The following is a 6,625-nucleotide window of genomic DNA, read 5'->3' on the forward strand; positions in this document are numbered from 1 at the left end:
GCTGGAAGAGCAATCCTTGACAAAAGACAGAGCAGGCAGAAACCTCATGGAAGCTTTTGCACTTCTCCTTTCTCTTCCACACTTGAAAGGATTTTCCTACAATGGAAAACAAGGGATTTGTGCAATTTCGTACTGTTTTGGGCTTGTCACACAAACATGCTCCAGGACTTTTGTTGCTTCTGCTGTGACAAAGGCAGAGCCAGAGCAGAGGAGGCAACAGCAATACAGCACAAGTGTGTATGGCATTAGGGAATATCCCACTGAGGAAAGTGGCTCAGGTAATCTCGTCCCATTGGCACCTCCCCAGCCCCCACTCCCATCTGATCCCAAGGATCAAACTCCACTTCCCAGGGGCACAACACTCCATCAAAGCCAGTGCCGGCCGATCCCTCTCTTGCGCTCCTACTACCTGGCAGAAATCACAGTGAAAATGAAAGCTAATGTAAAGCTTCCCTATAAATCTCATGTCCAAAGCTGCACAGCTCAGCCTCATGGCTGCAAAGGAAAAACCCTTCTACCTTCTAGGCTGTTTATCTGCAAACACAAAGCAACCAGAGCTGTGCAGTTGTTTTTAATAGCTCAGTCTTTTTGTCAGATGTGTACTCTTTGCTTCAGGATCTGTGCACTATAAATGTTTTGCAGCAGCTCTTTAGCTTTTAAGGTAATCACATAAAAGACCCTTGACTGCATAAAGGCAGCTAATCTGGGTAAATGCCTATAAGCATCTTTACGTTTCTTGCTAACGGATTTCCAGGCAGCCCACAGAGATCCACGTTCTAGAAAATAATGTAAAATAGAGTAACTGTCTAATTTTTTTAAATCCCTCACATTCATCATATACTGAGAAAATTCAGAGCTCCAGGCAGCGTAAAATCATTACACTTACATAAGTCATACCCATTCTGTCATCATCAGTATGAATCCAGCCTTTGGCTGGGGCACGGATCCACTCGACATTAAGTTCCAACTCGACCAGAGACAAATTACCACACATTGCTAATTAGAACCAGACGGGAGGGATCCAGGCAATCTGGTGACAGAGCCTGAAGGGCACATGGAGGCATGCACTGATCTGGGGAGTCGTGTGTGGAAAAGCATGTGTGGGATCTCCCCCTTTGGATCACGCCCTGGGAGCAGCGGGAGGGCCCGGGGGGCGATGCCATGCTGTGCCTCCCACTACACTGAGCCAGAGGTTGCCCAAGGGGAGAGAGAGGGAAGTGGGACCCCTCTGCAGGAGTGGGTCTCCCCGAGTGCCCTGGCCTGGTCACTGCTGACGGGGCAGTGACCCGGTGCTGATGTTCACGTGGGCGGCACTGAGTGAGAGGAAACCCTTTGGTGCCAATAGAAAAGTAATTTAGAGCTCCAGAGGAATCCAACCATAATTCAGTGCTAATTAATGTCTAATTACTTTAAGTAAACATATTGAATTTGGGACTGTGTCCTACTTCCCCCATTCAGTCACTTCTGAGCAGCATGGCCAGAAACACCGACCTCCTATGCTCCCATGGCCAGTGAGCACAAGCACCTGGGCAAATTCCACCCCATCCCCAGCAGGACCCAGAGGCTCTGGAGCTGCTCTGCCCCTTCACTGCTGGCAGCCAGCACAGACCTTCATGATGGAGACTTGCACAGCAGAGTCACTGGGGGGCCTGAGCAGAGGGAGCCCCAGCTCCCTGGGGAGACAGGTCCTGCCCTGCAGACGTGCTTTGCTGATGGCAGGATGGCAGCACTCTGATCTTTGCACAGACAGGCTTCTTCCCCTTTAGCCTGCCCCTCTGCTGTGGCTTCACTTATGCTGCTTGAAAGGCAGAGGTGCAGAATGAGAGCTCAGGTGTGTGAGCCTCTGAGAGCCGAGGGAGGAATGAGGATGTACCTCAAGTGTAATGGTTCAAACAACCACTAAAGTAATTTTGACACCAATTTGAACAAAGGAGTTGTCCTACCTTTGATTTGCTCTCCTTTTTTTCCTGTCTGGTTTCATTAAAACCACTTACAGAGATTTGCAGCAGTTCTGTTTGAAGTGCTGTCATCAGGATTTTCATTTTCAGTGGCATTGGAAATGATCTTACAGCAGGCTGGTTACCTTTCATGAAGGGATCTGCAGCGTGTGGCCATCACTCATGGTTGGAGGCATTTCAGACAGGCCAGATCTGCTGGTTGTGTGGCTGCTGAGGTGACCATCTGGCCTTGAGCACCAGGGAAGAAGTTCCAGAGTGGCCACAGCAGAGGCCAGTGGCTGCCCTGGTGCCAGGCTCCCACCACATCCTGAGCTCTTCCCAGGCCTCCTTTGGTGGCTTCAAGCAGTGCTGCACATCTGCAACCCAAACCTTGGTTAATCTGAAGGCTAAGTAAGTGCAAGACTGGTTCATGCTGCTCCTGAGGGGAACATGCCAAAGGGGAACCCCAAAGTGCCAGTGCACCTTGGGCCTGGACTTCCCAGTTTCATGGTGTTTCCCTATTTATTAAGAGCTTTTTTTATGTTTAAGTCTTTGTGCTGATCATCACTTAAAATTACCAAGGTTTCTAACTTTCTTGGCCCCTCAACAACATAACAGTAAATGCCCTATAGCAACGAAGGCACTGAAGTTGCAGCACTGAGCTGCCGTGGATTTCCATGGAGTGATGCTGTTCTGGCTCCTACTCATTAGGCAATCAGAGATGCAACTTGCATGGCACACTGATGAGGAAAGACACTTCAGGACACGCTCTGTAACTCAATCACCTCAAGACATTTGCCAATTATCCCCCAGTCATGGGGTGAGGGTGACAGGGAGGTCACACAGAGTGAGTCTTTTCCATTTGTCCATGATAGAAGAGGGGAATACACTTTGCAAATGATAATTAGCAATTTGCTCCAGCTGGGGCTAATTCCTAGATGCATTTTGCGCTCCAGGACTTGGCACTCGGGCAGACTCTAAATAAGGCACCAGCACGGTGTGTCCAGCTCCATTAGAGCTCTCCAGTAATTACAGAGTGCTCGGTGCACAGCAGAGAGTTGGATAGCTTTCCATGCCTGCGGTGCCTCTGCTACCCCACCACCCTGCCAGGGTGGGATGCAGACCCTGGAGAGGGACCACCTGCCTCTGGCCACAGCAGCCCCCGGGACACCTCTCATGGGGGTCCCACCAGCTCTGTCCTGATGATGGAGAGAGGGACCCTTCTCAGTGGCAGCTCTCAGCCCTGCTCCCATCCCAGCTCAGCATTGACCAGAGGTGGAAGGGGGCTGGGGAAAGGGCTGCAGCTCAGGGAAGCAATAAATTCTGCTCCACTCTAAGGTGTGCTCAAAGCCCAGGGCAAGATTGTGGTTTAGGTTCACAAAAATCCTGCTTAAATAAACGGAAAAGGAAGAAATCCTGGAGAGAGCATCAAATCTGCATCATAATTAGGGAAAAGAATAACAAATGGCAGAAACAACCTGTTCCCATCTGCAGCTGCTGTTTGTTCCTGCTGTATCCAAACAGCCGTGCACCAAGCCTACCAGGAGCCTTGTCTGGAAATTGTTTCATGCAATAAGAGTGGGAAAAGAGCCTCCTTCTGTGTGTATTGCAGATTCTGCTGTAATGAAGCATCAGAGAGGATTTTATCAATCAGACACTTACTGCTGTCTCCAGCCTGGTACCAGAAGTGGGGCGCTCACCCCTGAAAAGGTCTCCATGAAGAGAGCCCACACGGGGACAGCAGTTAGGCTCGGGACCTGGGGGTCACCCTAGTGTGGGGCTGAGTCTCTGCCCCGTGCAGTGGTTCAGGTCACTGTCACATCTGACCGCCCAGAGCAGGAGGGTGCAGTTCTCAGTGCATGCATTTCAGACATTAGTCAATCCCAGACTGACTAATTTATCCATAAGCCTTCCTAATGAGTCTGATAGTGTAGGAATGAGAGAAAGCAGCATTATTATCTGTAAACAGCAGCAGCTGACAGCATGTTTAATCACAGACTGCATAAAGGTGACATCGGTGGAGGACAGGATTAGACAGTTCTCCAATTAGTCACAGAGCAAAGGCACGAACATGGAGCCTGAGGGTCACTGAACCCAAACACAAGAGCAGCAAAGATTGGAGCCAGAGGCTATCAGTGAGGGGGAGGCACTTGGAGCTGGGGGCAGGCTGAGCTGGAGCCCTCCCTGACATCCTGAGGGCAGCTGGCATGCGGGGAGAGCCCGGGCACCGCTGCAGAGCCAAAGCCACCACTGGTACCCCAGGTCCTGCACTGCCTCCAGCTCTGCAGGCTGCCTGTGCCTAACAGGATTTTGCAATCCGTGGTGAATGTGCTAATGGGATAGAGAGGTAAGAAGTTCATCCTAGTCACTTTTCTCTGCTTCTTTCCTTTTTATTCTGAGCATCTCTCCCTGTTTTCTCTGGCTCACCTCTTCCTAAGGTCTGCAGATTAAAAGCATGAATAAGAGTCAGAAATTATTACGTGAATCCTATTTATCACAAAGCAAACGGGATCCAGTGGGCTGCAGCCTTGGGAGCCATGGCCATTGGTTTACAAGGAATGCTGTCAAGGCCATGGGGGTTCTCCTCCCCAGTCCCCATTCTGGGGGATGCAGCTTTCAGGACTGGGGAGAGCACAGGAGAGAAGGGAGCACAGCTGCAGGAGCTGCTGCCGATGGGCCACAGCTGAGAGGGAGCAATGATGGTGTGAGAAGCACTTTGGTGGGGGCTGGAGGCTCTGCACCAACTGCAGGGAGGTGCTGGGTGTGCGAGGCACCACCAGGCAGCAGGGAAGAGCCCTGGCCCCAGGGTAACAGGGACTGAAGCATTACTGCTGCCATCTCTGCTTCCACAGCAAGCAAGGGTTAGCACATGCCCTCTCTTCTTCCTAATCCCAAATCTTGGGTTAAACTAGTAGATCCTCTGTGGTGAAATCCAGGTGTTTTGATTTATCTGTGAGAGATCTCATTATCAGCTGCAGCAGCAGACTCTGACCTTTCATGGCAGGGCCCCTTTGAATTTACTTTCTGCCCCGAGGTACAAGAGAAACGACGAGAAATCAATTTTTCTTCCTCCAAGACCCCCTAGTTTTCAAGACCTTTTAAAGGACAGAGAAACCATAACTGGGACATCTGCCTTTAAAAAGGTTCTTCATCATGTTAGATTTTGATTAATCAGCCTCCTATTCTCCCATCAGTTCCACAGTGGAGAGTGCTGGGGACCTCCTGGCAGCCCCTCTCTGCAGAGGGAGAGAGAGGAAGAGGAACAAGGAGAAGGAGGGGCAGAGGGAAAAGGAGAAGGAGAGGGAGGCTTCCTTGGCTGGGGGAGGCTCTAGCCCCTGTGCCAGCCTGCACTCCTGGTCCTTCTGCTCCCGTTAGGGAAATGCAGCACCATGCTGGGTGCAGGAGGCTCTGTGGGTGCTGCCAGTTACCAGTTCCTGCTCAACTGATGCCTTTGGCTGCCCCACAGCTGCCCCTGAGCTTTGAGATGGTTCCTGGGCTTGCAAACCCTGACACTGCCCGACTTGCCCCAGCAGCCACCAGGCCCTTGGCATAAGCATCACCCTCACAGAGGAGCCTTGGGGGGGTAGGTGCTCATCCCAGCCCCGGACAGCAGGCACAGGGCCCCAGGGAGCATTTCAGGCTCTGAGTGACAGGAGGCAGCCTCCTCTGCCTGCCAGATAACATACATAATTCAGGTGAAATATTCATTTAAGACCATCTGAGCCATGGCAATAATGCAGACATTATGACAATACAGATCAATAAGCCCAGAGAGGATCCTTCACTGAAACACACTGCAATTGTTCAAACCAAGTCTTAATTGTGACAGGAATTGATTTCCCTCTTCTAATATCCCTGACTTTTAATTAAAAAGTAGTTAAGTAGACAATACATTTCCAGGATCATTTAGAGGCAGGAGAACATCAAGGAGCACACACTTAAAATGCAGCAATGGTGCCTTGTTAATACAATGGGACCAACCGCAGCCTGGGGAGTTGCTCTGTGCAAGTCAGAGATGCCCGTGGCTGAGCAGGGCACAGGAACACCAGGACCCCCAGGCCAGCACCCACAGCCTGTGCTCCATCCACTCCAGCCTCAGTGGGAACACGGGCACGTCCCCACTTGTTCTCTCCTGCTCCCCAGGGCCCTCCATCCATCTGTATTTCACACCCTCTTGCACACAGGAGTGCCTCTAATAGCTCTGATTATCCAGCAGACTCCAGCGCTTTACTTTGCCCTTGGAGGGTGGCACGTGGCAGAGGCTGGCAGGGAGGACAGGCAGGGAGGGCAGGACTAGGCAGCACAGCTCCCACTACATGAGGGAAGGGCAGTCTCTGCAGCACCAGCTGCCCTGGAGCTCAGGGGGATGGGCACAGCCCCGAAATAGCCTTTCCCCCACCCTCCGTGTGCTCCTTGGGATGGTCCCAGGATGTGCCCGCAGCACAGAAGAGGCTGGGAGGAAGGATTGCTGAAGCCCCTGTGAAGGGAGGGGGTGAGCTTCTCCAGCCTTTTTCTTTTGATTTCCAGGCAGTAGAAGCAGCAGCACAGTGAGAACGTGAGGAGCCAGCTGTGAACCAGACGTTTCTCAACCATCCTCCATTAGAGTAAAATGCACCAAAGCACCTTAATCTTACTAGAGGGTGGCCATTAACATCAGAGACTCCATTAAAAGAAGAAATGGGCCTTTT

The sequence above is a fragment of the Lepidothrix coronata genome, unplaced genomic scaffold, assembly GCF_001604755.1.
Source record: "Lepidothrix coronata isolate B3197 unplaced genomic scaffold, Lepidothrix_coronata-1.0 Scaffold147, whole genome shotgun sequence".
NCBI classification, from domain to species: Eukaryota; Metazoa; Chordata; class Aves; order Passeriformes; family Pipridae; genus Lepidothrix; species Lepidothrix coronata.